Consider the following 26872-nt stretch of genomic DNA (forward strand, 5'->3'; position numbering starts at 1 on the left):
TTAGATCCTCTTTGAAGGTTTGGTAAAATTCACTCGTGAAGGCATCTGGTCCCGGACATTTCCTTTTGGGAAGGTTTTGGATGACTGATTCAATTTCGTTACTGGTGATCGGTCTGTTTAGATTTTCCAGTTCTTCATGGTTCAGCCTTGGAAGGCTATATGTTTCTAAGAATTTGTCCATTCCTTCTACGTTATTGAATTTTGTGGCATATAGTCCTTCATAGTATTTTTGCATGATACTTTGTATTTCTGTGGTGTCCGTGATAACTTCCCCTTTTTCATTTCTGATTTTGTTAATTAGTGTCTTCTCTCTTTTTATCTTAGTGAGTCTAGCCAAGGGTTTGTCAATTTTGTTAATCTTTTCAAAGCACCAGCTCTTTGTCACATTATTTTTTTCTATTGTCTTTTTGTTCTCTATTTCTTTTATTTCTGCTCTGATTTTTTTATTTCCTTTCTTCTGCTGCCCTTGGTTTTCACTTGTTCTTCTTTTTCTAGTTCTTTAAGGTGTAACATGAGGTTATTTATTTGGGAATTTTTCTCATTTCTTGAGATAGGCCTGTAATGATATAAAAATCCCTCTTAAAACTGCTTTCGCTGCATCCCAAAAATTTTGGTAGGATGTATTTTCATTGTCATTTGTTTCTAATGTATCTTTTGATCTCTCCTCTAATTTCTTCTTTGACCCAGTCGTTCTTTAAAAGTATGTTGTTTAATCTCCATGTATTTGTGTTTTTTCCTGTGTTGTTTTTGTAGTTGATATCCAATTTCAAAGCCTTGTGATCAGAGAATATGCTTGGCATGATTTCAATCTTCTTAAATTTGCTGAGGCTGATTTTATGTCCCAATATATGGTCTATCCTTGAGAATGTTCCATGTACACTAGAAAAGAATGTATAGTCTGATGTTTTAGGATGTAGTGCTCTATATATGTCAATTATGTCCAATTCATCTCATGTGTCATTTAGGACTGCTATTTCGTTATTTATTTTCTGTTTGGATGATCTATCCAAATAATCTAATGGGCTTTCCTTTGTAGATTACCGTCTTCTTTTCCCTGGCTGCCTTCAGGATTCTTTCTTTGTCGTTGATTTTAAACAGCTTCAATTCAATGTGCCTTGCAGAAGGCCTGTTGGGATTGAGGTAATTAGCTGTTCTATTTGCTTCTAGGATTAGAGGATCCAGTTCTGTCCACAAGTTTGGGAAGTTCTCATCGACGATTTGTTTGAATATATTCTCTGTTCCCTTCTCTCTTTCTTCTCCTTCTGGTATGCCCATTATTCTTGTATTGCTCTTTCTGATAAAGTCAGAAATTTCTTGTAGAGTTCTTTCATTTCTTTTAAGTCTCAAATCTCTTTCTTCTTCCATCTGTGTCATTTCCAGGTTTCTATCTTCGATGTCACTAATTCTTTCCTCCATCTGGTCAACTCTACTACCTAAGCTGGTTATTTCATTCTTAATTTCTTCTATTGAGTTCTTAATCTCCAGAAATTCTATTTGGTTCTTTTTTAAAATGTCAATCTCTTTCGTAATACGCTCATGTTGTTCTTTGATTTTGTTTCTGAGTTCATTAAACTGCCTTTCTGTGTTTTCTTACATCCGGTTGAGTTTTATCAGAACTGCAATCTTGAATTCTCTGTCATTTAATTCACATATTTCCATATCTTTAAGTTCCTTTTCTGGAGACTTTTCACTTTCTTTCTGAGCTGTCTTGTTGCCTTGGTTATTCTTGGCAATTACTGGTTTATTATTTCTCTTCCTAGACATCTACAAGAGTGGCTTCTGCAACAGGTTCATAGGAAGAGATCTTTCTTTTGTTTTCCAATACTTGTTAGTAGAATGTTTTGTTTTCTCTCCGACTGCAGCCTTTTTTTTCCTCTTTCACAAGGTAGTGCTATGTTTTCTCTGCACTATTCCAGCTTCTCACACAATGGGGGGATTCCCTGGGAGACTGGCTTCTCCTCTGTTAACAGTTCGCCTGGGTCATAGGGCGCCACATTCCTGTGGGGATTCAGAGAGCTTTTGAAGTTCCAAAGCTCTTTCTGCGCCAGATTCAGAGCCTGTATGTTTCAGCAGTTCTGTTTACTTCTGCAGGGATCCACCCAGATAGTTGCGGCCAGGGGCGGGGTGAGTTGTGAGAGGTGGCCCAGAGCAATGGCGGCGACCACCACCACAGCGGATCCCGCTTCCACAGCTCCCTCCCCTTTTCCAGAACTAGTTCGGCTGCTAATCTGTGTGTGCCGTACAGTTCTCAGAACAGCAAATATTCTGTTATTTTGATCTGACAGTGCTACTTCCGGCTTCTAGCACTGGGCAGGTTGGGGCGGGGTGAGCTCTGGGTGAGTAAGGAGGGAGCGGCTAGTCTCAGTGCCTAAGCCTTCCGTTCTCTGCTCGGCAGTGAGGGCCAGAACTACCATTTTCAGCCATCTTCCCTCAGTCTTTTCTCCGAGGTCTCTGCCATGAGCATTGGGTTCAGTCGTGTTATATGCTGCCCCCTCAGCCCTGTGGGCCATAAGCAGAGCCCTAGCTGTCCAAGTTCTTCCCTCTCCTGCAGCTGCAGTAGTTCCGGGATGCAGCGAGCTCAGAGCACTGAGCTAGGTCTGCGTCCTGTGCCTGTGCACCTCCTTCTCCGCACTTCCCTCCTCCCCTGCTCGCGCGATTCTCCCACCTTTAGGTGAATTCAGTAGTGGGCCTCTTTGTCCTGCCTGTCTGCTGTGCAGGGTGTCCTTTGTGGAGTTATTGTTGTTCGATTGTATGTAAATTCCAGGGGAGCTTTATAGAGGCTCACCTCATACTGCCATTTTGATGACGTCTCTGAATTTATTTTTGCATATGGTGTAAGTAGGTGATCCAGCTTCATTTTTTTTTTATGTGTCTGTCCAGGTTTCCCAGCACCATTTATTGAATAGACTGTCTTTTCCCCACCATACATTTTTGCTTCCATTGTTGTAGAATAAATGGAAGATTAGAATTGTAGGTTAAAATCCATATAGGCATGGATTTATTTCTGGACTCTATTCTGTTCTTTTGATCTATGTGTCTGTTTTAATGCCAGTACCATGCTGTTTTGATTACTGTAGCCTTATAGTATAATTTGATGTCAGGTATTGCTATACCTCCCACTTTGTTCTTATTTCTCAAGATTGCTGAGGCCTCCGGGGTTATTTATGGTCCCATATAAATTTTAGGATTATATGTTCTATTTCTGTGAAAAACGTCATTGGTAGTTTGATATGAATTGTGTTGAATATGTATATTGCCTTAGGCAGTATGGACATTTTAAGTATATTAATTCTTCCTATCCATGAACATGGTATGTGTTTCCATCTATTTATATCTTCTTTCATTTCTTTCTTCAGTGTCTTATAATTTTCTGAGTACAGATCTTTTACTTCTTTGGTTAAATTTATTCCCAGGTATTTTATACTCTTTGGAGCAATTGTAAATGGAATTGCTTTTTTAATTTCTCCTTCTGATGTTTTATTATTGGTATATACAAATGCAACTGATTTCTGAATATTAATTTTGTATCCTGCTGCTTTACTAAATTCATCTATCAGCTCTAATAGTCTCTTGGTGGAGTCTTTAGGGTTCTCTATATATAGTATCATATCATCTGCATATAATGACAATTTTACTTCCTCCTTGCCAATTTGGATGCCTTTTATTTCTTTTTCTTGTCTGATTGCTGTGGCTAGAACTTCCAGCACTATGTTGAATAGAAGTGGAGAAAGTGGGCAACCCTGCCTTGTTCCTGATCTTAGGGGGAATGGTTTTAGCTTTTCCCCATTGATTATTGATTAGCTGTGAGTTTATCATACATGGCCTTTATTCCGTTGAGATATGATCCCTCTATTCCCACTTTCTTAAGGGTTTTTACTTTAAATGATAGCCTTGCTGGATAAAGCAATCTAGGTTGTAGGCCTTTGTTTTCCATCACTTTGAGTATCTCCTGCCACTCCCTCCTGGCCTTCAATGTTTCTGTAGAAAAGTCATTTGATAGTCTTATAGGAGTTCCCTTGTATGTAACCCTCTGTCTTTCTCTTGCTGCTTTTAGGATTCTCTCTTTGTCTTTAAGCTTTGCCATTTTAACTATAATGTGTCTTGGTGTGGACCTGTTTGAGTTTATCCTGGTTGGAACTCTCTGCACTTCCTGGGCTTGTATGTTGCTTTCCTTCATCAGGTTAGGGAAGTTTTCAGACATTATTACTTCAAATATGTTCTCAATCCCTTGCTTCCTCTCTTCACCTTCTGGTATTCCTATGATGCGCATGTTGTTGCACTTGTTGTTATCCCTGAGATCTCTTAAAGCATCTTCATTGTTTTTTATTCTTTTTTCTTTCTGTTGTTCTGTTTGGGTGATCTCTGCTAACTTGTCTTCTAAGTCACTGATTCGATCCTCTGCTTCATCTAACCTGCTGGTAATTCCTTCAAGTGAGTTCTTTATTTCGGTAATTGTGTCCTTTAGTTCTAACTGGTTGTTCATTATGATTTCTACATCCTTCTTTATGTCATCTCTAAGCTCCTTAAACATTCTTATCACCAGTGTTCTGAACTCTGTCTCTGATAGGTTGGTTACCTCTGCTTCATTTGGTTCCACTTCTGGAGGTTTCTTCTGTACTTTTACTTGGGACATGTTTCTTTGTTCCCCCATTCTGGCTGACTCTCTCTGTTTGCTTTGATGTATTAGGTAGATCCCCTAGAGTTCTTAGTTCTTGCTGGGTTATCTTATGTAGTATGTGTCCTTTATATTTGACTAGCACTACTTCGTTTTTCTCCTCTGAGTGTGCTCCAAAGGTGACTCTTGTGTTGTGTATATTGTCCTGTTAAAGAAGATCTTTAATTGCTTTTCGCTTGTGAGTAGGGTTAACTCCTAGGCTGACTAGTTGTGAGACTTGGCTCTGCCCACCGCAGCGTGTTCTGCTGCATGAGGGTTGACCACTTAAATGTGGTTTGGCCTCTATGGGCTCTTGCGCCTATACAGAATTCCCTCTGGGTGTGGTCCAGTGTGTGACTTATAAGTCAAACCCTGTAGTACTCTGGTTTGGTCCAGAGTTGGCCTCTGGATATGTTGAATCTTGTGCCTCTCAAGCTGGGCCCTGGTAGGGCAATTTCAGAACAAAGCAAATCACCAAGCACAACAACAACAACAACAACAAAGAAAAAATCAAATATGTTCACATGTAAAAACAACCAACAACCCCTACTCAACACAGGCAAAGATATCAAAGATATAAAGACAAAACATAACAAAACAAAGCAAAACAAAAAGCAGCGCCAGTCTTGGCTTAAGCCCACAGAGTAATCTCCAGGTTGTCCTCTGCTGTACCAAAGAGTCTCCTGCGTATTGTGCAGGCAGAGCTGGTCACCTGGTGTCCAGAGTGACTTTGGGACTACAGGTTTAGATGCTCAGGGCTGAGGGGTCTGGATGGTAGTTTTTACAAAGTCAGTGCATTTTCTGCCCTTGCCTACATATATGCACACTGAAAATAGCACCACCAGCCCTGTATCCAGTTCTCCTGAGTCTTAGGGCACTTCTTCCATGTGTGTGTGTGTGTGTGTGTGTGTGGCGGAAGGAAGATTTCTGAACTGCTGAAACCTGGGAGCTGCGTCTGCCGCTTACTTCTGATCCCTGGGAGTAATTGCCCTGCCCTAGACAGGGTGGGGGCTGGGAATGGAGGGGTCTTCTCTCTCCCAGCCCAGCCATGTCACACTCTTCCTGCAGGCCAGAAAAGGTGGTGGTTGGGGGTAAAGAAGTCTCTTCTCTCTAAGCCCGGCAAAAATTACACTCTTCCCAGCCTCTTCTCTGGGTCAGAGCTGCCTGCCAGTCTTCCCAGAGCCTGAGCACTAAGGCTCCTCTGTAATCTGACATACTCTTCAGTTCAGGGGCCAGTTTAAATCTCTGGAAGGGTGGGGGTAGGATTGGAAGAGTGGGGGGGAGGCTGCCGGGTATGGAGTTTGTGTCCTTTGTCCGACCTAGGGACCAACTAGCTGCCCCCTCTGTTGGAGAAATCAGCTGTGGGATGCAGGGAAAGAGCCCACCTCTTGCCTTTTGTGTTCTCTGTTCCCTCCTGGGATCCCCTGCGTCTCTGCAGCTGCGGATGCTGGCCGTGTCTCCACATCCGCAGATGCGGGACCCCATCTCCACTCTGCTCCCTTCCCTCTTCCCCCGCTCGCCCAATTTGCACACCTTCAAGTAATCCTGGTACGAGTCTCTTAGCTGTTCTGCGTGATGAGTAGAGAGTTCTTTGATGGGTTATCTGTCCCGTTTGTGATAAGATCCAGATGAGAACTCAAAAAGTGAGCCCCACTGCCGCAATTCATATGATGTCACTCCAGTTAATTTTGTTTTGAAAGCATTAAGGCCCAAAGAGTTATAGTTTTTAAAATGAAGGGGGAATTTAGGGATAAATTTTGTGATCTTGGGTTAGGCAAAGTCTTCTTAGATATGGCTCCAACAGCACAAGCAACGAAAGAAAGAATATATAAATTGAATCTCATTAAAATTTAAAAGTGTTTGGCTGCAAACGTTACCATCAAAAAATGATAAGAGAATTCACAGATTGGGAAAAAATACTTGTAAACCATATATCTGATAAGTACTTGAATATATAAAGAACACTTACAACTCCATAATAAAATGATAGATTTTTAAATGGGCAAAGGGTCTATTAAACATTTCTCCAAAAAAAATATATGAATGGGCAATGTGCACATGAAAAGATTTTCAATATCATCAAACATTAGGGAAATACAAATCAAAACCACAATGAAATACCAATTCAAACCATTAGAGTGGCTATAACAAAAAACCCTGATAGTAAGTGTTGCAAGGATGTGGAAAATTGGAACTCTCAATACATTACTGGTGGGAATATAAAATGGTGCTCACGTTGGAAATCAGTTTGGCAGTTCCTCAAAACGTTAAATACAATTATCATAGGAGCTAGCAATTACACTCATAAGTATTTATCCAAGAGAAATGAAAACACGTCCACGCAAAAACTTGTACAATAATGTTCATAACAGCATTATTCATAATAGTCGAAGAGTAGAAGCAACCCAAATGTCCATGAACTGGTGAATGGGTAAAATGTGGTATATCAATACAATAGAATATTACTTGGCAATAAAAGGGAACAAAATATTGATAATATACTATATAACAAGAATGAGCCTTGAAACTTATGCTAAGTGAAAGAAGCCAGGCACAAAGGCCACATATGTTGTATAATTCCATTTAAATGTTCAAAAGAGACAAATACACAGAGACAGAAAGTAAATTAATGGTTGCCTTGGGCTAGTCAGGGAAGATATAGCTAATGGGAGAATGAAAAGTTTCTAAAATTATGGTGATTGTTGCACAACTCTGTGAATATATAAAAGCCAGTGAACTGTACACTTTAAATGGGTAAATTACATGGTCTATGAATTATATTTCAATAAAGCCACTAAAAAGTTAAGGCGAACAACCATGATGATAGGAATACAATAATTAAATCAAATAATTAACTTAGAAACTGTTTTATAGCTAAGGTGATAGAATGAACTTATTCAAATGCCAAAACTAACATGGAACATTTCAATATGATGCCTCTAAATCAAACAAATGAAAATACAAAAGCCTGAATATTTTCAATATAAGTAGGTGAGCTTGTTAGATAAAAGATTTATTCTTTCAGTTTTTAATAAGGTATTTGATATGACATGGGCACAGGCAGATAGGAAGGCTATGTGAAAATATGCAAGAAATTCCAAGGGGCTGCTCATTGGTTCTAATTGGATCAGAACCAATTAGGGAATGCTTATAGAAGCTGACATGCCTTTGGGACAAAATGGACTTCAACATAGCCTTATAATGTGAAAGCTGCCACAGAGTAACAAACGAGAAATACCATTAGATAGTTCCTGAATCTCTTGGATGCATTTTCCCTACTGAGATAGTGTCAGATCAAACAGACTTGGACTTTCATCCTAAAGCCTTTAAAACAACAACTGATAAAATCCAAGAGCTCTTGGGAAAGAAAAAAAATGATCAAGTCCCTACAATAAGAAAACATTTATATGGACATAAAGCCTTGAAAAGATTGCTAACAAGACAATGATTGGTAAAGATCTCACTTCTTAATTTAATACTCAGTGTATTTCCTAAAAATAAATATTATACCAAATGTAGTCAGAATGAACCTTAACTTCTATTTTAGTAAACCTAAAAAAGTGGGATCTTTAGGTGGTTTTTAGTAAAACCACCTTCGTTAAAATAAAACACAATAAAAGTGATCTTACTTTAAGACATTTTCAAACTTACTTTACTGCAGTGATGTTATTTCTTAACATCATAATAATTCATTAAAAACCAAGTTATATGAACTTGGTAGTATATAATGTATATAGTGCTACCTGAGACTATTTGCAAGGGTTTCTCAGTTATAACTACTATTGACTCCACTATTAGTTATTTGTGCTCTAGCTCATGTATTCCTTTATTTACAAAACTTAAAGGAAAATAACAGTTGTTAAGTGCAGGAACCTAAAAGCGATAGAGACTTTTTTTAGGATATTAACAATTTATATGTTGATAATCTAGAAGTTGAACATAATTACTATTATAGCCTGGGCAGCACAGTTTTCGCCTGTAGACACCCTGCAGAGGAGACCATAGTCATTGGATCAGTAGAGGTAAGGGGCAAAGGAGGATGAGAAATAAAGAGGAAAGAGAAAAGAAGAGGAATTTAGGGGGGAGCGGATAGAAGAAAAGACAGTAACAATAATGGGTTAAAGAAATTTGAGACCAAAAAAGAACTACACATATAGGTTAAAATTATGTATATGTCAATCAGCTGTACTGGGCAACTCAAAACTGCAAATGGACTTGGGGTTTCTCAATCAGAAAGTCAAAGAATCACAGAATTGTTAAATGGGGAAAGGCCTAAGCACGTCGTCAATCTTATTCTCCCTGCCAAGCATTGCCAAGAAATGCATTCAACATTGGAGAAATATAAGGGAAGCCCTAAATCTATCAAACCATTACTTAGATATAGAAATAATTGTAGAGAAATAACACATAAACATAACCAAATATACGTAAATCCACTTTTATAAAATTTAAAATTTGTAAACATATAATTTGATAATAAATTATTCACTATATATAACTTGCAGAGTCCCTGAACTATACACTTCTAATAAACTTCCTGCCTCATTACATCTAAAGTTTCAGCAAGTGTGTTTTCTTACTTGTTAATTTATTGTTTTAATTAAAATTTAAATATAATTTAACTTACTGTTGTTTATTTTATTTTGAATTATTGGCTTTTCTGTGTACTTCTTTCAATCCAAGTTAATTCTAAAAGCAGCTTTCAAAAAGTTACATGTTTCCTAATAAGGCAGTATGCTGGGAAATATGTTTTTCTTTCTTTGAAATCCTATAATTATTAAACAACCCATCCTACTTTATATTCCTGTTTTGTGAATCATTTTAGTAGCTAGTGATATTTTTTCAGAAAGCTTGATTTAAAAAATGTATATTTAAAAATGTTTAATTTAGTAAATCTTATACACATTTTTGTTTTGAAGAAGAAATATAAGACATATAATTAGAAGAATAGGCATTTGGAGTTAGGAAAGTTAGATCATGGCTTCCTGAATACCCTCTTCCACTTACATTATACTTTTGAAAGCATCTTCAATTCTTTTGGACTTAAAAAATTTTTAATGTAAAATGGATTAAAGTTCTCTCCAGCCAATTCCAACTCCAAAATTCTATTATTCTTCAGTTTCTATTCTTTAAGTCAATACCAGTGTAGAAGACAATAACCAGACATTATTTTTCAAACAACTTTGCACTTGCAGAAAACTTTCTTTAAAATATATCACTGATTTTTAGAGACAAGGGTAATCTGTTTTCAAAGAAGTCACCTCAGTCCTTCTGATAAATTTGTATTTCTTAACTCATAAAAGCAATATTGTCCATAAAAAGATTAGAAAATTATAAATTACGTATTTTTAAGAATGAGTCAAAATCTAACAGAGATTCATAAACAGGTAAGAATTAAGCACTTACTTTTCCTTGAAGATCCTCTGAGCTTTCTATTGACATGTACAAAGAAAGCAGAACTGGCAAAGTATTTGTGACTGCCACAGCCCGCGCATGCTCTGGAGTGTGTCTCCCAATCTGTCCCAAGGCCCAAGCATCAGCAGCCTTAATATGATCTTCCGGTTCTTCTGACAAGCAGACTGACAACTGGGGCACACCCTGCAGCGTTGATCAAAAGAGCAAGTGTTATGACGCTAGAGCAGGATTAAAGCGTCTTCCATGTCTCTCAAACATTAGAAGAAGTCATTTTGGCCTTGATCCTTTTCTCCCTAAACGGTTCAATAAACGAGCACAACACAGGGGCTGTCATTTTTCAAGTCAATAAAATGACTAGAACTAATTTACCTCAATTATCTGTAACAATCCAACTAAACTAAGACTCTCTCTGCTAGCCTTTACTTCCCAAATACAGAGGCAGTTAACCAAACAACAGATGCCACAGACTAGTATCTAAGCAAAACCAGATTCCACTGTGACAAATTTAAAAAGCTTAGAATTTTAAAACCTTTTATTTCCTTTGTTAAGAAAGGTAATTTAGAATCCTTTTAAAATCACCTTTTCACTAAGTATAATAGAACTGAGAACAAAATAACTGCAAAATAGGTCTGAAATCAAATGAATAATATGAACAAGAATTCTATTTAAGTAGCTTTTAGATGAAATATATTCACTGAAACCTTTCCTGAAATAGTAAAAAAATTTTCATTAATTTTGGCCAACTTTTAAATGATAGTTTTGCCCATTTTAACATGATTGAATGTCAGAGTAGAAATGATTACTTTTGTAACACAGATAGCATGTGCTTATATTTTGTACTTTAGGCTTATCTATCTAACTAATCAAACCAGAATTAAATCAAGGGTGTCATATACATCACAGTTTATAGATCCAAGAAAGAATCAAATAGCCAAATCAAATTATAATTCCAGATTCTGTATAATTTTCTAACTAATTTGAGACTATAATAATTATCACCTTAAATTTAGTGCCACAAAAGTCAACGTCACATCGTCATGCTACCATAGCAAAGGCCAAATGATCATAGACACTTCTTTTACCCTCTACCTTTAAATTCGGTTATTAAAACCAGTTTCCTGAAGAGACCTGCCATATTTCTTCGTTGGCTTCTTTTTTACAGCTAAAAATGTGTGACTGCAATACAAAAGGTCAGACCTTTCTTCAGAATGAGACAACCTTCCAGAAAGTCCATACTCAGGGACGTACCACAATTGAAGAAGCAGGAAGAAAAGCAGCCTCCTCCACTGTATCCTCCAAACTCTGACTTACTGGCCTCAGTTGTTATGAATAGCAAATGAGATAAGGAACATCAGTGTGCTTTGAGAATCATAAGTACTTTATTAGCTCTTACAGCACTATGTAGGAAAAAGAAAGAATGACGCAGTATTGTACGGTTTGCCACAAACTACTGCCGTCACCTTGATCTTCAACTAACTGAGGGACAATGAGGCAGGAGAGGCCAGCAGCAACCATGGGCCAAAGGAGGGGACTGCCTCCTGGTTAGTTTGGGGAGCAAATGTAGGAAGCAAAAGCAATTGCTGCTTCTTTCATCATTCTTCCTATGTGCAAGTTTTCTGACGATCCACAAAAGAACCAAGAATCAAAAATCCCTGTAACAGGAGCCGCCTGGTGGCTCAGGAGGTTGGAGCTCCGAGCTCCTGGCTCCGAAGGCTGCCAGTTGGATTCCCACATGGGCCAGTGGGCTCTCAACCACAAGATTGCCAGTTCAACTCCTCGACTCCCGCAAGGGATGGTGGGCAGCGCCCCCTGCAACTAGCAACGGCAACTGGACCTGGAGCTGAGTTGCACCCTCCACAGCTAAGACTGAAAGGACACCTTGAAGCTAAAGGGCACCCTCCGCAACTAAGATTGAAAGGACAAATAACTTGACTTGGAAAAAAGTCCTGGAAGTACACACTGTTCCCAATAAAGTCCTGTTCCCCTTCCCCAATAAAAAATCTTAAAAAAAAAAAAAATCCCGGTAACATCCCACTGTGACCCTTCAGAAAGCAGCAGTACTGCTCTAGTCACTATCAGAGTCTTTGTAATAGAAGAACAAAAGGAAAAGCACAGGATAAAATGCGAGTGGAGCAAAGAATTATCAAGGAATAGGTAGAAATAAAGATCTGAGGCTCCTTTTCATTCTGAGGATTAGCAAGGAATAAAACAAAAAACCTCCACACTGTTTAACATACAGCAGCAGCTTTTCCGTGCTGATAAGAAACCCACACCCTAGAAGGTCTCTGGAGACACTGTAAGCACACAGCTTCTGAAGCGTTCTTCAGGTTATCGATATTTACTCATTCAACCAACAGTTTTGCATCACCTACTGTGTGCCAGCGCTGCACTGTAGGGAGGGTTGATACCAAGCTGTAAATTGAGAGGAGGCCAAATCCCAAGAGCAAGGACACAACACCTCGCTGTCTGCTGTGTGCTCTGAATTGTCTACATCTAAAAAGAGAAATTAGTTCATGAAAGCTGAAGGAGAGAAAGTGGATAAAAAGGGATGTCCTAGTCATTGTCATCTCCTACCCAAGGGACAGGAAAAGGGAAAGAATGTAGAGACCTCTGAGCATAATGAAAACAACTCCCAGCATTTCATTTATAAGTTGTCTTTAATCAAAGTATGCTCTGCATGTTAGTAAATATGTACAGTCAATCCTTCAAGACACAAGTACACTGAATATTTCAATACAGATGATACTAATATGCAGAGGTATTGATATTTTGTCAATATTAAATACTGAGTAAAACTTTAAACTGCCTGCAAAGTAAACCTTACTTCAAGCACTGCTTTCAGAAACATACTGACAAGTGATGAAAACAAGTTGAAAAAGTCTTCAGGTTTCTTTCATTCCTGTCAGTTATATTTTATACTCAATGGGAGACTATTAATCTGTGGTTCTGTCTTAGAATATCTCACTGCAATAACTCTGAGAAAATCAAGCAAGAACAAACCTTGGAAATGATCACCGCCATCGCCAGGTTCTCAGAATGAGCCGCGACATAACCAAGCATCATGATGCCAGGCAGCCTTATGTTGCCTTTGCAGGACCCAATGCAATCGATCACAGCAGCAACTCCCCCTGTGTTAACTATCAACTGTGAGAGCTGAGAGAAAAGAAGGAGACTTAGGTAATTGTGATGGTAAAGCACAAGATGATCTTTAAATATGACTTTAGTATTGCAAACTTTTTAACTAAGGACCTAAAAATATCTGGTAAAATTTGAAATATGATTTCATGAAATTACTATACTTATAAAGAAATCTAAATATAGTTACAAGAAGTGGAGTTCAATATTAGGAATAGAGACAGTGGAAATAAAATAGCTGTATGTGATGTCAGAGGCGTAGTAGGTGGGAAAGGGAGGTTATCACTGTTTGAGGGATATAAATGATAAATGGCTGTTACATTGTTTTGTACACTTGAAACTAATTTTAAAAAAGAATGAAAAGTAAAACAAAAAAGAAATATACAAGTATAATAATCCTGCTATTTCAAATGTGCAAATATACTCACCATGCGTAGCTTTACTCTGTGCTTCAATTTTTCATGCACTGATGACACAGCTTTAATACCTATTATAATGGATGTTAAAACTCCTCACCTAGACATTACACGTAGGGCTAGTTCATAAGTAGCTAAAAACTGAAAGTCCAATCACAATGTGTGAATATGAAGCAGATTAATCATTGAATGCTGAAAGACAATGTCAGACTTGAAATATTCTAGCCTAATTATCCCTCATTTGTGAGCAATGATCACTAGCTAATTACACTTCAATCATGAAAAATCTCAATCAAGTGAAGATGTTAGATAAAATAGAGAATGAGGACTTTAAAGTTTATTGAAATGAAATTGATTATTCAAAATATACATAGAAAAATATACAACTTTAGAATCCACTCAGGCTTGCTTCATCACTATTCTGTTGGCGTCTAAGAACTCAGAATGGAAACCAGGGTATAAGAGCAGCTACTTGAGTGGTTACATTAGCCTGGGGACCTGGTGGTCTCTCCCAACCTGGAACTGTACAACCTCTCACTACTCCCCGCTGACCTAAAATGACAGGGATGACCAAGGTCCATGGTCCCCAGAATCTAGACATGGAAAGCAGGAAATGATTAAAAACTGAGATTTCAGTCTCAAACTCCATGGATATAACCCAATGGTTCTCAGTGGGGTCGGGGTGGGGGCAGTTTTGTCCCTTGGAAAACATTTGGCAGTATATGGAGACACTTTTGATTGTCATGACGCGGGGAGGGGTACTACTGGCCTCTAATGGGCTGAGGTCAAGGATGCTGCAAACTATCCATCCAACAGTGTACAGAACCCCCCCCCCTTCCATCACAGTTATCTTGTCCAAAATGTCCATAGTGCTCAGGATGAGAAACCCTGACCTAACCAGATCATGTGGCACAGCACTTGGGCCCAGTGTACAAACAGACGTTTTACTTCAACATGAAAACTAACTCATATTATTGCACTTAAAGCTTTTTTTATTTAACTTCAGATGTATGTTTTGCAATTTCTCTAATTAAAGTACAAGCATTTTTCTTCATGTATTCATCTTTGTCCTTCACACCGGTAAATACAACTGGGAATATCTCTGCTTCAACCACCATTTCTGCCAGATCCACAGAATGTTTTGCAACCTGACTGAGAGCTGAAAGGAACTGACGCTGTTAAGCGAAAACCAAAATAAAACAAAACATTATGTAGAGTCCACTGTAGAGTTCAGACACAGTTTAAACACCTTTTTACATAGTCAAATACCTTTATAAAAAGATAAACCAATTGCATATCTAACATAACCTGATTTCTGAGTCTCAAAACATTCACATCTTAGTCTTATACCTAAATAATCAATTTCTTAAAGTCCCTAATTTCCAAATAAAGTGTCTTAGTTTTCTATGGACTATTTTAATCTCTACCACAGATGATCTAAGAATATGACCTTCGGATGAATACTATTTTTTAATTATGTAATACTTAAATTGTTAATTTATGATACATGTGGTAAGGTAATAGAAAAAGATCAAGCAGAACTAACATTTTATTTTTGGCATGATGCTGATAACATTTCAAAGAACTTTACATTGCGTAGTTCATATTAACAATTTAAAAACCTTATTAGGATATAACTATTACAATATAAAAGTATAATCGGTGACTATTTTAGAAAGCTATAAAAAAATATATAAATATGACAATGTTCTTAAGAAATTTAAATAGTGGTGGGCTAGAAAACCTTTAGGTCCCTTCCCACCCTGAAATTCAATTATGTGATTCCTTATTTTAGTGATTAATGTTAATACTGATGTTACTTCTAATTTTAAGCCTTGCACATACCTTTCTCAGTCATGTGTCTATTGTCTAATCTTTACAGCATGATTTTCACATATTACAAGGCCAAATACACCATATAATCACATCTGTTTTCAGTGATAATTTACGAATTATTTTAAATGTACAATATTAATCTATACACATTTCCATTTTCTTAGATGAACAGAAGACTGGTTTGCTTTTGATTATTTTTAAAAATACCTTCAATTTAGCATCAGGGTTCAGGATCATCTGGGCTAAGTGAGCAATCGCTCCCACATCCACCACTGTCTGTGCCAACTCTGGGGAGTGCTTTGAGATATCACTGAGAGCCGAAGCAGCAACCCTTTTCAAAGCAATTTCTGGCTCCTGGATACAGAGTACTAAAAGAGGAACCGCTCCCGCGTCCACCACAGCTTGTGACAGTTCTGTGGGCCCAAGAAAAGTAATTAAGTGAGTATGGGTGACTGACCCTTGTGCAAGCCATTTTTCACCCTGACAGATACAGCAAAGAAAAAAGGGGAGGGTGTGCTTCACTGTCTCGACATCTGCATTTCAAATCAGCCTTCCTGGTTTCGTAAACTATGTGGACCAATCCTGAGCTGAAAAGAATACAGGTCACTAGATGGACCTCCATTTACATGAACACATTTGAGGTAGATTAGGCTGAAATGGCTTGTTTTTCTTTTTTTCTTTTTCATTTTTCTTTTTTTTTTTTTTTTTAAGAGAGTAAGCAGATGTCAGCTGTTTAAAGCTCTGACAATTCTGTACTTCTCAATAGGAAAGCATTTTATGCATGGCTTCCAATAACAGAAAATTAAAGACCCCCAAATTTACCAACCACACTAATTAGGCTGTATTTTGTGTTTATTTACATGAGTAAACATTAATATGAATCTTGTGCCAATAATGTCAATTTTTAAATTTCTTTCATCTTACAGTACTTTTAAAAGATTTTTAAAAATTTTATACAAAATGAAAAGGTGCATTTTTATTGTACATATAAAAACACTTTCAAAAACAAGATGTACAACTGAACAGCATACTTTATATATATGTTAATGTTTAGATAAAGGAGTAAATTTATCCTAAGCATTTTACATGTCAGAAATAAACATTTTTTGAATATACATGTTGATTTACATGTGTGCTGAAGAAGAATAGCCACAAAAATAATAACATATTTTAAATTATAGATAATGAGAGACAGCAGGCATACCCATGTAACATGTATGTAAAAAATGTCTTTTGAGAAGCATAAAACACAATACATAGTTACAGATTCTACTTTGATTGTATTCATGGCCTCTCTTACTGAATCACATATGCCCATTTCTATTATGTCCTCATTTTCCCAGATTTGTAGTGCCCTGACAATTTAGATCTTAATAGCCAAGTTACATCTTCAGCATATTACTTAAGGTCTTTAAAGAAAACATGGTGTTTAATTTTTCAAAATACTGGTAATATTATATTTTCTAAAAGGAAATAATGTTAGAAAATACAAGTTAACATCCAATATTTGTTTTACTTAAATTATTATAATTATCTTAGAAGTCCCAATATTGTATAAACAATTCATTCATTCTTTCATTAAACAAGTATTAATGGAAGGTTACTACTTGCCAGACACTTTCAACTCTGGTGCAGATGACAGACTTCTACAAATTAACACTACACTGGTTAGCAAATAGTTTCAATCTTTAAACTGTGGTGTGAAATATGAAATACAATGGTAAATTAATATGTAATCTCAAGAACTAGAGGCAGATATGTGAAAAATAGTATTTAAAAAAAAGACAACAGCAACAACAGACTAGAATACCAACACTTTCCTCAGAAGCATCTCTGTGATTCTATCTCAACTGCCTGAAAACCATCAAGACAGCAGGTAAAACAGTTCCCCTCCCCCATTCATCTAAGGGAAATGGAAAGAAAGATAAAGTGTGATATTATACGAAATTTCTAGATATAATTTTCATATTTTATGTTAACGAACATGTTATTCAATCCAGTCCAAAGTACACAGGTGTTCGTATGGTAATATCAACTTTCTATGTACATATTTCAGGGTACCTAGAATATATGTAATTGGCTGAAAATTTTGTTTCAAGAGAATATAAGGATTAGTTCGATTAGTTCATCTATGTATTATCACTTTTATACAGTTTCTAAGAGTGAAGAATAAACAGTAAACTACAACTGTTTCAAAGTGCTGTTAATAAAAACTTAAGGTTCTTTTTTTAAAAAAAAAAACCTATTATCTTCATTATCCCCACACATTTTATCCTTTCCTTGAATAACAGAGTGCCATATCCTCTTTTCCCTGAACCATGTAATGTTAATAAGGAAGCAAACTCTGCTGCTCTTCTGACTTGTTACCCAATCCCATCCTAAGCTGTTTTTGTTTCTCTCTAGAGTTCTGATGTTAAATGAGGGAAAGGCTGGGAATGGCGCTGGAGGAAGATTCGCCATGAAGGTAATGAATCTTCCAAAGACTTGCATTGGGCCTAGCAACTTTGTACTTGCGATTTCATACACTTTACATCTCCAATTTTTAAAAAAGATTTGTATTAAAATATAGTTAATATGCTATATTATATTAGTTTCAGGTGTATACCATAGTTATTCAACATTTATATACCTAAAGAAGTGATTGCCATGGTAAGTCCAGCAACTAGCTGACATTTTACTGTGCTATAACAATATTATTGACTATATTCCCTATGCTGTACATTATATCCCCATGACTTATTTTATATCTGGAAATTTGAACCTCTTATTCCCCATCACCTTTACCCCCATTTTTTAAATTTTGCAATTACAGTTGACATTAAGTATTATTTTATGTTAATTTCAGGTATATGGAGTAGTGGTTTACGTCTCCAAATTAACACTATACTAAAAAAAACTGGCATCTGCTCCTGGTTGGCACACACTGTTATCTAAAATGACATTGTTCTACTACCTTCATACATATATTAGGTATAAGATGGTGTAGTACATACAGGTAAGAATACAATAAGCCTAAATAATGCACAACATACCATATTACACATGCTATAGCTACCTCTTTAGTTAGCCTGCCTCTATCGCTACTCTTTCTCCTATGGCATATCTTGCTTCTCTTCTCTACTATTGCTTCCTCTGGCATTTCTATGCCAGTGACTGTTGGTGTCTACCCAATAACCTTTGTCAGCCAGGGCATGGACTTGTGGACCAATCCTGACCAATGGGACCTGAGTAGAAGTCAGCTAAAAGCATCTGTGAGAGGTTGTCCTCTGATATAAACAGAGATACACAGGAGGAAACACTGCCTCTTCTTTGCTGGGCATAGTCGTGTCTTCCAATAACATCTGGACTGCTACATCCATCTTGCAATTATAATGGAAGAAATCACCAATATGCTGAGGATGGCTGAGTACAAAAATGAGAAACATCTGGGTCCTCCATGACACTGTTCAGCGCATAACCAAGCTTGGAGATGCTCTGATCTGAATTTTGTGTCATGTGAAATAAAATATCTTTATTGTTTAAGCCACTTGTAGTTGATATTCTGTACCTTACAGCCAAAATACATTCTGAGGTAATTTTGTTTTCGCTCGTGCTCATTGTATGTGTATATTTTCCTCTCTTCCTTCAGTCATTGAGTGTTCATTAAATGCTTACTATGTGCTAGAAATCTGTCTAGATGTTGGCGTAGCAGAATAGAGTAAAACATTGTTTTGTTCTAGAAGCCTTTGCTCAGGATGAATATACAAATACAACACTGCAAGTATGGAGCAGACCTAGGAGTCAAGTCTGTGGCGTGTTTGGTGAAAATGTATATTGGGGTGCATTTCAAACAGTGCTTCCCACCTTACTTCTTTTTGCTGTTTTCTTTTTTCCCTATACTTTCGCTAAAAAAAAGCAGTAGTAACCAAAACATACAAAATTCTGATACATGTAAAAATATCTACCCGTAGGAGAAATTCACAGAGCTCATTTTCAAACTCTAATTTGGAAATGAGTTTTGGTTCAATTAATTATCATGCTTATTAAATCAAAGATTGACGTGTACAGACTTAGAGGCTCGTAAAATATTTGATTCCCCTCAGAAAAAGCAGGGAGCCAAGAAATTTATCTTCCCATATCTTTGAAAATGTTTTAGCATTGTTTTAAATTTTAAGTGAATCTTCAAAAAAAAATTTTTTTTAAAGCACACCTTTTTATTGTGGAATAACAAGTGACATAATCATATACTGTTAATAACAAGCAAGATTAGAAGTAGTTATGCAAAGAAAATGCAGAGAAAAAACTTATTAGGTTGGTGCAAAAGTAATTGCGGTTTTTATAATTATTTTCAACCTTTTAAACCGCAATTACTTTTGCACCAATCTAATAGTATCCTATACCAACATACTAACAGGATTTGTACTAGGTTGATGGTACTATTGTCGATATAGTTTTCTTCTTTATTTGCCAAATTGTCTTCAATGTGATTATATATACTTTTTCAAATAAAAGAAATATGAACATGACTTCTGTCCATACTTATAGCTACTGCTGGGGCTAACTATATTAACATTACTATTATAAAGGAAAAATAAATACAAACATTTTAGTTTCTCAATAGGGCAGAAAGTTTCTTATTTTAAAAAGTAGTGGGGTCGGGGGAAAAGGGGACCGGTTAGCTCAGTTGGTTAGAGTTCGGTGCTCTTAACAAGGTTGCAGGTTTGATCCCCACATGGGCCATTGTGAGCTGCGCCCTCCACGACTAGACTGAAACAAGTACTTGACTTGGAGCTGATGGGTCCTGGAAAAACACACTTAAATAAAGAAAAGTTTTTTTAAAAAGTAGTGGGAATACTCTCCCTGTAAGTGGCCTGAGGTGACCTCTAAAAATGATTTGCTATTTATTTGACCCAGAGAACCCCACAAAATCATGCAAATCAAAAGGTTCAAATCTTCATATTCACTTTAAGAACACTCGTGAAACTGCCCAGGCCATCAAGGGCATGCATATCCGAAAAGTCACCAAGTATCTAAAAGATGTCAAGTTACAGAAGCAGTGTGTGCTGTTCCGTCGTTACAATGGTAAAGTCAGTAACTGTGCCCAGGCCAAACTGTGGGGCTGGACACAGGGTCAGTGGCTCAAAAAGAGTGCAGAATTTTTGCAGCACGTGCTTAAAACTGCAGAGAGTAATGCTGAACTTAAGGGTTTAGATGTAGACCCTCATGGGTGGATAACCCCATACATGAGCTCTCCCTCCCACACTGAAATGTTCCTGACTGAGAAAGAGTAGATTGTTCTAAACCAGAAGAGGCAGTTACACAGAAGAAAACGCTATCCCAGAAGAAACTGAAAAAACAAAAACTTATGGCCCAGGAGTAAATTCAGCATCAAATAAATAAATGCTAAATTCAGCATCAAATAAATAAATGCTAAATTCAGCATCAAATAAATAAATGCTAATAGAAGTAAGAAGAAAAAAAAAGGTCAGGACTGTATGTCTCCTTTAAAGAAAACATTAGGATAGGGTTTATAATTATTCTTTAAAGAATTACTACTATACACTAGAAATATCCATTTACTTTTTCACACTTTCCCTCTTGCCTTAATCCACACCTTTTTTACAGTTAAGTTAAAATACTACATTTTTTTAAATGTTAAGAATTATATTTATTTTAAACAATTTTTAGATGCAAATTGTCAGAGAGAATAAATTATCCAATAGCACCTTCCTTATTCATAAATAACAAAAACTATCTTTGTACAATTATGTACAATTGAATACACAGTCCTCAGATTTGATGGTCAGTTGTTTTCAGTAAAGGAATACCTAGTTTTGTTGGACCTCACGAATAGCTCATTACTGAGTGAAGGAGCTGAGGCAGCCTCCTCCGTGGGACTGTGACAGGGGTGGTGGCGGGGTCATCCCATCACACTTCTCTCTGCCTGTTTTTCCACAGTTTATTCTAATAATATTTATGAGACTTATGTGCGTGCAGTTCTTTGAATATTATAACATGAAAATTTTGGGTGATAATCTTTGGTTTTCACACAGTTGCCTTTTTTTATGAATTTTCTTCTATGGTGTTTTTAGGACCTGGGTTTTTGGTTTTGGGGTTTTCTTTTCTAACAAAATAAAGACTGAACTTGAAGTGCTCTCTAACTAACAGGTGTGAAGTGTCACCATTTAAATGGATTCAAATCTTAACTTAGCATCATCAAAAAAAGATCGGTGTAACTTCAGATTTAATTTTAAAATAAAAAAACACACAGATAAAAGGGCTGACTTTTAAGCTCAACATTATTTATAAAATTAGTACTATCTAATACTGATGAGTGGAATATTAGAAATGACTTCATGCTGACTAGAAAGGAAGACAGCAGACAGGCATGCCCTCCAGCATATAACAGGCATGATTGTAACAGGTAAAACTACGCAAATCAGGCGAAGCAATTTTGCTTCAATAGTGCTCACGATGGCCTCCACCCTTCCTCTTAACTGTTATCTATGGCTAACTGCTTATTTAGATCAGGAGTGGTAAGCTGAAATGTCCACGAGGCCCACGCAAGAAACGAGAATAAGTAAAGCCAGAGAGTGTCAGAAAAATACCCAGTTGGGGAGCAGCAGTGAAATGGAAAAGTATAGGCACCAGCCACAAAGAACAGCAGTTACTCAGCTTCAGCCCAGTGTGGCCATGTAGGAATACAGGCCTATGTTGTCAGATCTTTTGATTTTTCAAGTGAAGCCAGAAATCTGATTTTTAATGTGAAATTTCTCAATTTTTAAGTGTTGACAACTTTCTTTTCCTTCTTTTTTGGAGACTGTGTAAGGCAATGTAGTGCAGGCCAAATAAAATACATCGATCTGTGGGCCAGCTACAGCCTGCAACTGCCATTTTACAGCATAGGCTTAAACCTCACACTTTCTAACACAGCCTGTGGGGGTCTTTCTGGATGTGGAAAGGTGATGTTCTTTCTAACTTTGATTCTTCAGTCATGGTTTTGAGTCATAAAAGAAGAACCACTCTAGTGGTTATTTAAGAAAATTCAGAGTAGAATTCCAAGAAATTAATGAAAACCTAATCATTGGCCTGCAAAAAAAAGGATTAATCTAAACATACAATACTCCATTTTTCTGCTCACAACAGAGATGTGGGAGATAATTTGAGCAAAATGAACTGATCCATCATGAGAACTCATAAAATGTACTCAAAGTGAAGAGGCTCTCCAAAAGAAATTAAAGAAAAAAATGTGTGTATGTGTGTATTTAGCACACTAATTCAAAAATAATTAGGCAAATCAAACACCTCAGGAACTCTAATATATTTTAACTTTATTGCTCTTTATTTTTCAACCATTGCCTTTAATTCACTGTTCCTAAGCCCTACAAAAAGTTATATTTTATTTGTTCCATTAAAAAGGAAAGGAAACCTCTTTTCCAGCTTTTGCAGTGTGACACAACATGAGCAGCAAAGTCTCCCGCGACACCCTGTACGAGGCGGTGCGGGAAGTTCTGCACAGAAACCAGCATAAGCACTGGAAGTTTATGGACGTGGTGGACCTGAAGATCAGCTTGAAGAACTATGACCCTCAGAAGGACAAATGCTTCTTGGGCACGTCAGGCTTAAATCCTTTCTCTGCCCCAAGTTCTTCGTATGTGTTCTGGGGGACCAGCAGCACTGCCCCCAAGGATAAGTGGATAGTGACGAGGCCCAGGCTCTGGATATCCCCCACATAGATATTGAGGTGCTGAAGAAACTCAACAAGAACGGGAAACTGGTCAAAAAGCTGGCCAAGAAGTATGATGCCTTTTTGATTTCAGAGTCTCTGATCAAGCAGATCCCATGAATCCTGGGCCCAGACCTGAATAAGGCCAACGAGTTCCCTTCCTTGCTGACCCACAATGAGAACATGGTGGACAAAGTCAATGAAGTGAAATCCACCATCAAGTTCCAGATGAAGAAGGTGCTTTGTCTGGCAGTGGCTGTTGGCCACATGACAATGACGGATGATGAGTACAACATGCACTTAGCTGTCAATTTTCTGGTGTCATTGCTGGTGTCAAAGAACTGGCAGAACATCCGGGCTTTATATATCAAGAGCCCCATGGGAAAGCCCCAGCACCTATACTAAGGCAGAGCTTGATAAACCATAGTGCTACCCAAAAAAAAGTGAAGGAAAGTGATGAATCATCATTTCTCTGCACTCAGGTACACCTATTTATCAGTTTAAAGAAACGCTGGGTTTTGCCTCTGGCTGTAGAGGACATAGCTGTATCACCTCAAAACCTTTAAAGCAGGTTAAAAATATACTTAAAATTTGGCTACCACTTATGTTAATCTTATGTTTTAATAATCACCCCGTTCAACCACAGTTTTTACGATTTGGTAAAATTATAGTGAAAACAAATATGGTGTTGCAATTGCCAAAACTGGTTATACACTGACCCTACTCTAGTGTTATTTTAGGAACGTCTCTTCCAAAGTAGAACAAATTTATCTAGTGTTTCGTCTAACCCAGCTGTTTACAATTGGTTTAGTTATCTACCGCTGCGTAATAAATCATACCACACTTAGCTGCTTAAAACAGGAAACATTTATGATTTCATAGTTTCTGTAGGTCAGGAATCTGGGAGCAGCTTCGCTGGGTGGTTCAGCCTGTGACCTCTCACGAGGCTGCAAGCAGGATGAGGCTGTAGTTATCTGAGGCTTGATGGGTCTCGGGCATCTGCTTCCAAGCACACTCATGGCGATGTGAGAAGAAGGTTTCAATTCTTCCCAGGGCCTTTCCTTAGGGTGTTCATGATGGCGGGACTGTATGTCTCCTTTAAAGAAAATATTAAGATAAGGTTTATAATTATTCTTTAAAGAATTACTAATATACACTAGAAATATCCATTTACTTTTTCACACTTTCCCTCTTGCCTTAATCCACGCCCTTTTTACATTTAAGTTAAAATATTACATTTTTTAAATGGTAAGGGCTATATTCTTTTTAAACAATTTCTTAGATTGCAAATTGTCAGAGAGCATAAACTATCCAACAGCACCTTCCTTATTCATAAATAACAAAAACCATCTATTGTACAAATATGTACAATTAAATACACAGCCCCCAGATTTGATGGTCAGTTCTTTTCAGTAAAGGAATACCTAGTTTTTTTGGGCCTCACAAATAGCTCATTACTGAGTGAAGGAGCTGAGGCAGCCTCCTCCGTGGGACTATGACAGGGGTGGTGGCAGGGTCATCCCGTCACACTTCTCTCCGCCTCTGTTTTTCCACGGTTCTTTCTAATAATATGTATAAGGCTTATGTGCATGCAGTTCTTTGAATATTTTAACATGAAAATTTGGGGTGACAATTTTTGCTTTTCACATAGTTGCTTTTTCTTATGAATTTTTTTCTGTGCTGTTTTTAGGACTCCAGGGTCAAAATCTTCCAAGCATATCACAAGCGTATCCAGTGCTCCGCAATCAACTATTGCCTGAGCTAGTTGAGGAGAATGTTTAGCAACTGCTCGTAACACAAAGCTAGCTGCTTTCTTGCAAAAATGCTACAAGGATAAAATAGATAAAACTCAAAGTGAGTTGAGCACTTATATAACCAAAAGTTAACATAGACCAAAACCAATGTAAGAATGACATTACTGTAATAAAGCTCAACAGCATTTAAATATAAAGGATGAAACACATCCTGCAAAATCATTTTGATTTTTCATGTTTCCCATAGCTTTTGTTCAATAACTGAACTAAAACAGTGTTTTATATTACATTTCAACTGCTTTATTCTAAAGCATGCATTTATAAAATATTATATTGCCTACTTACTATATTTCCTACAAATTCATAAAATAATGAGATTTTACGTATCTGCATTACACTGAAATGTATTTGTTTGACCTATGGGAGCTCATAGACTCGTAACATGTACAACTAAACTGTCAACTGATAAATTTGTTTCCTTTACTTGCCCTCAGTCTCTAAGCATGATAGGCCTTTCATGACCTCAACTAATCTTTCTGGTGTCCTAAATTATCCTGAAATAACAACCATGTTTTGAGATGCACTTACCAATAATTGGATAAATATTCCTGATACATTTTAAAACTTAACCTGGCAAATAAACTGTCCAAACAATGGGATGTGTTATTTATCCCTTTTTAGAAATGCTTTTTTAAAGAGGTAAATACAAATGACTTACCATTATGTGAATTTTAAGTAATGCTTTATATTTATAGTATTTCGTATATATAAATTTATCAGACTAAGAAAATAAAACTAAAACAATTTTCTTCATACAACTAAAAAATTATTTAGGAAGTATTTAGCTATAACACCCACTGTGGTTTTATGGTTCACATAATAACACAGTAATGGTCTCCTGCCTCTTTTCATTAATAGAACCCAGTTAATCCCCTATTTTAGATTCTAAGTTTCTTTACAGTGACTACTTAAAAGTCCCTGGGTGACTACAGCAATCATTTTGAAAGCATTCTGTTTACTTAGTCTAACATGTTAAGGTACAGTAAAAATTGTGTAGGAGAGAGAAAGAAAATACATCAAGTATATTTTTAATATATTGTATCTCAAAACCTGGTATATATTGAAGATATAATATGCTATGTTAATAATAATGTTTTGATTTTGTGTATTTCCTTAGCTTCTTAAATATAACATATATAGATATTAAAATATTTGTTGTAAAGTCTAATTTTATGTCAATAACCAAATATCTATTAATTTATTGTAAAAATTAGAAGAGTTTTTTCTTGTAATTGTGGAAAAATAATGATGATATATTTCTTGTCATTAACGTAAGTAATTTGACTTTTTATATTGCAGAATTTTCAAATTCACAGACAATTTATTGGTCATAAATAGTCATTACTAATTACAGTACCTATAATTCACACTTTCTGATCTCATTCGCCTTTTCTCCCAGATTCCTCCCTTGTCTCCCACTACTCACCAAAATAATTTCCTTAAAAAAAAAAAAAAAGCAAACGCAGAGGACTTTGTACCTCATAAAGAGAGATTAAATCTTCTGTGAGAAATGAGTTCAAGGCCTGGTAGGTGAACAAGATAGAAGCTTGTGACATAAGTATTGTTGAAAACAACTTTTGTTTGCCTAGGCTTCATACAAGCATATACCTATCTAAGGCTGATCCTATAACTTTAATCTCCCAATACACAGAAATACTGCTTTATGTATAATTTCATTACAATTTTTAGTCTGTTTTCTCCTCATAGTAACAGTAATTGAGAAAAGCTGCATATCAACCCAAAGTAAAAAAGCCTAAAGATATTATGTGCAGTTCAAAGAATTGAAGATGTATTAACATCTTAATAATTCTAATGCCTACAAGTTTGCAACTGTACCCAAACTTCAAATTTTTAAAAGTCAAAGGTAGTAACTACAAAAACATATAACTTATTATTT

At 36.6% G+C, this 26872-nt stretch overlaps 2 pseudogenes across 2 annotated transcripts in view; one reads left to right on the plus strand and one right to left on the minus strand.

The window, feature by feature from the left end:
• LOC308498736 (sperm-associated antigen 6-like) overlaps window positions 1–26872 on the minus strand; it is a 62979-nt pseudogene that overhangs the window by 19563 nt on the left and 16544 nt on the right. The window contains exons 4-8 of the transcript in view: window positions 24809–24986; window positions 15664–15869; window positions 14622–14795; window positions 13070–13222; window positions 10061–10252 (exon numbers count right to left, since the gene is read on the minus strand). The product of the transcript in view is annotated as a sperm-associated antigen 6-like (transcript). The remainder of the gene's footprint in view (window positions 1–10060; window positions 10253–13069; window positions 13223–14621; window positions 14796–15663; window positions 15870–24808; window positions 24987–26872) is intronic.
• LOC308498739 (large ribosomal subunit protein uL1-like) lies at window positions 22896–23566 on the plus strand (annotated as a pseudogene). The gene has a single exon. The product of its transcript is annotated as a large ribosomal subunit protein uL1-like (transcript).

The sequence above is a fragment of the Rhinolophus hipposideros genome (genome assembly GCF_964194185.1).
Source record: "Rhinolophus hipposideros genome assembly, chromosome: 1".
Classification (NCBI taxonomy): domain Eukaryota; kingdom Metazoa; phylum Chordata; class Mammalia; order Chiroptera; family Rhinolophidae; genus Rhinolophus; species Rhinolophus hipposideros.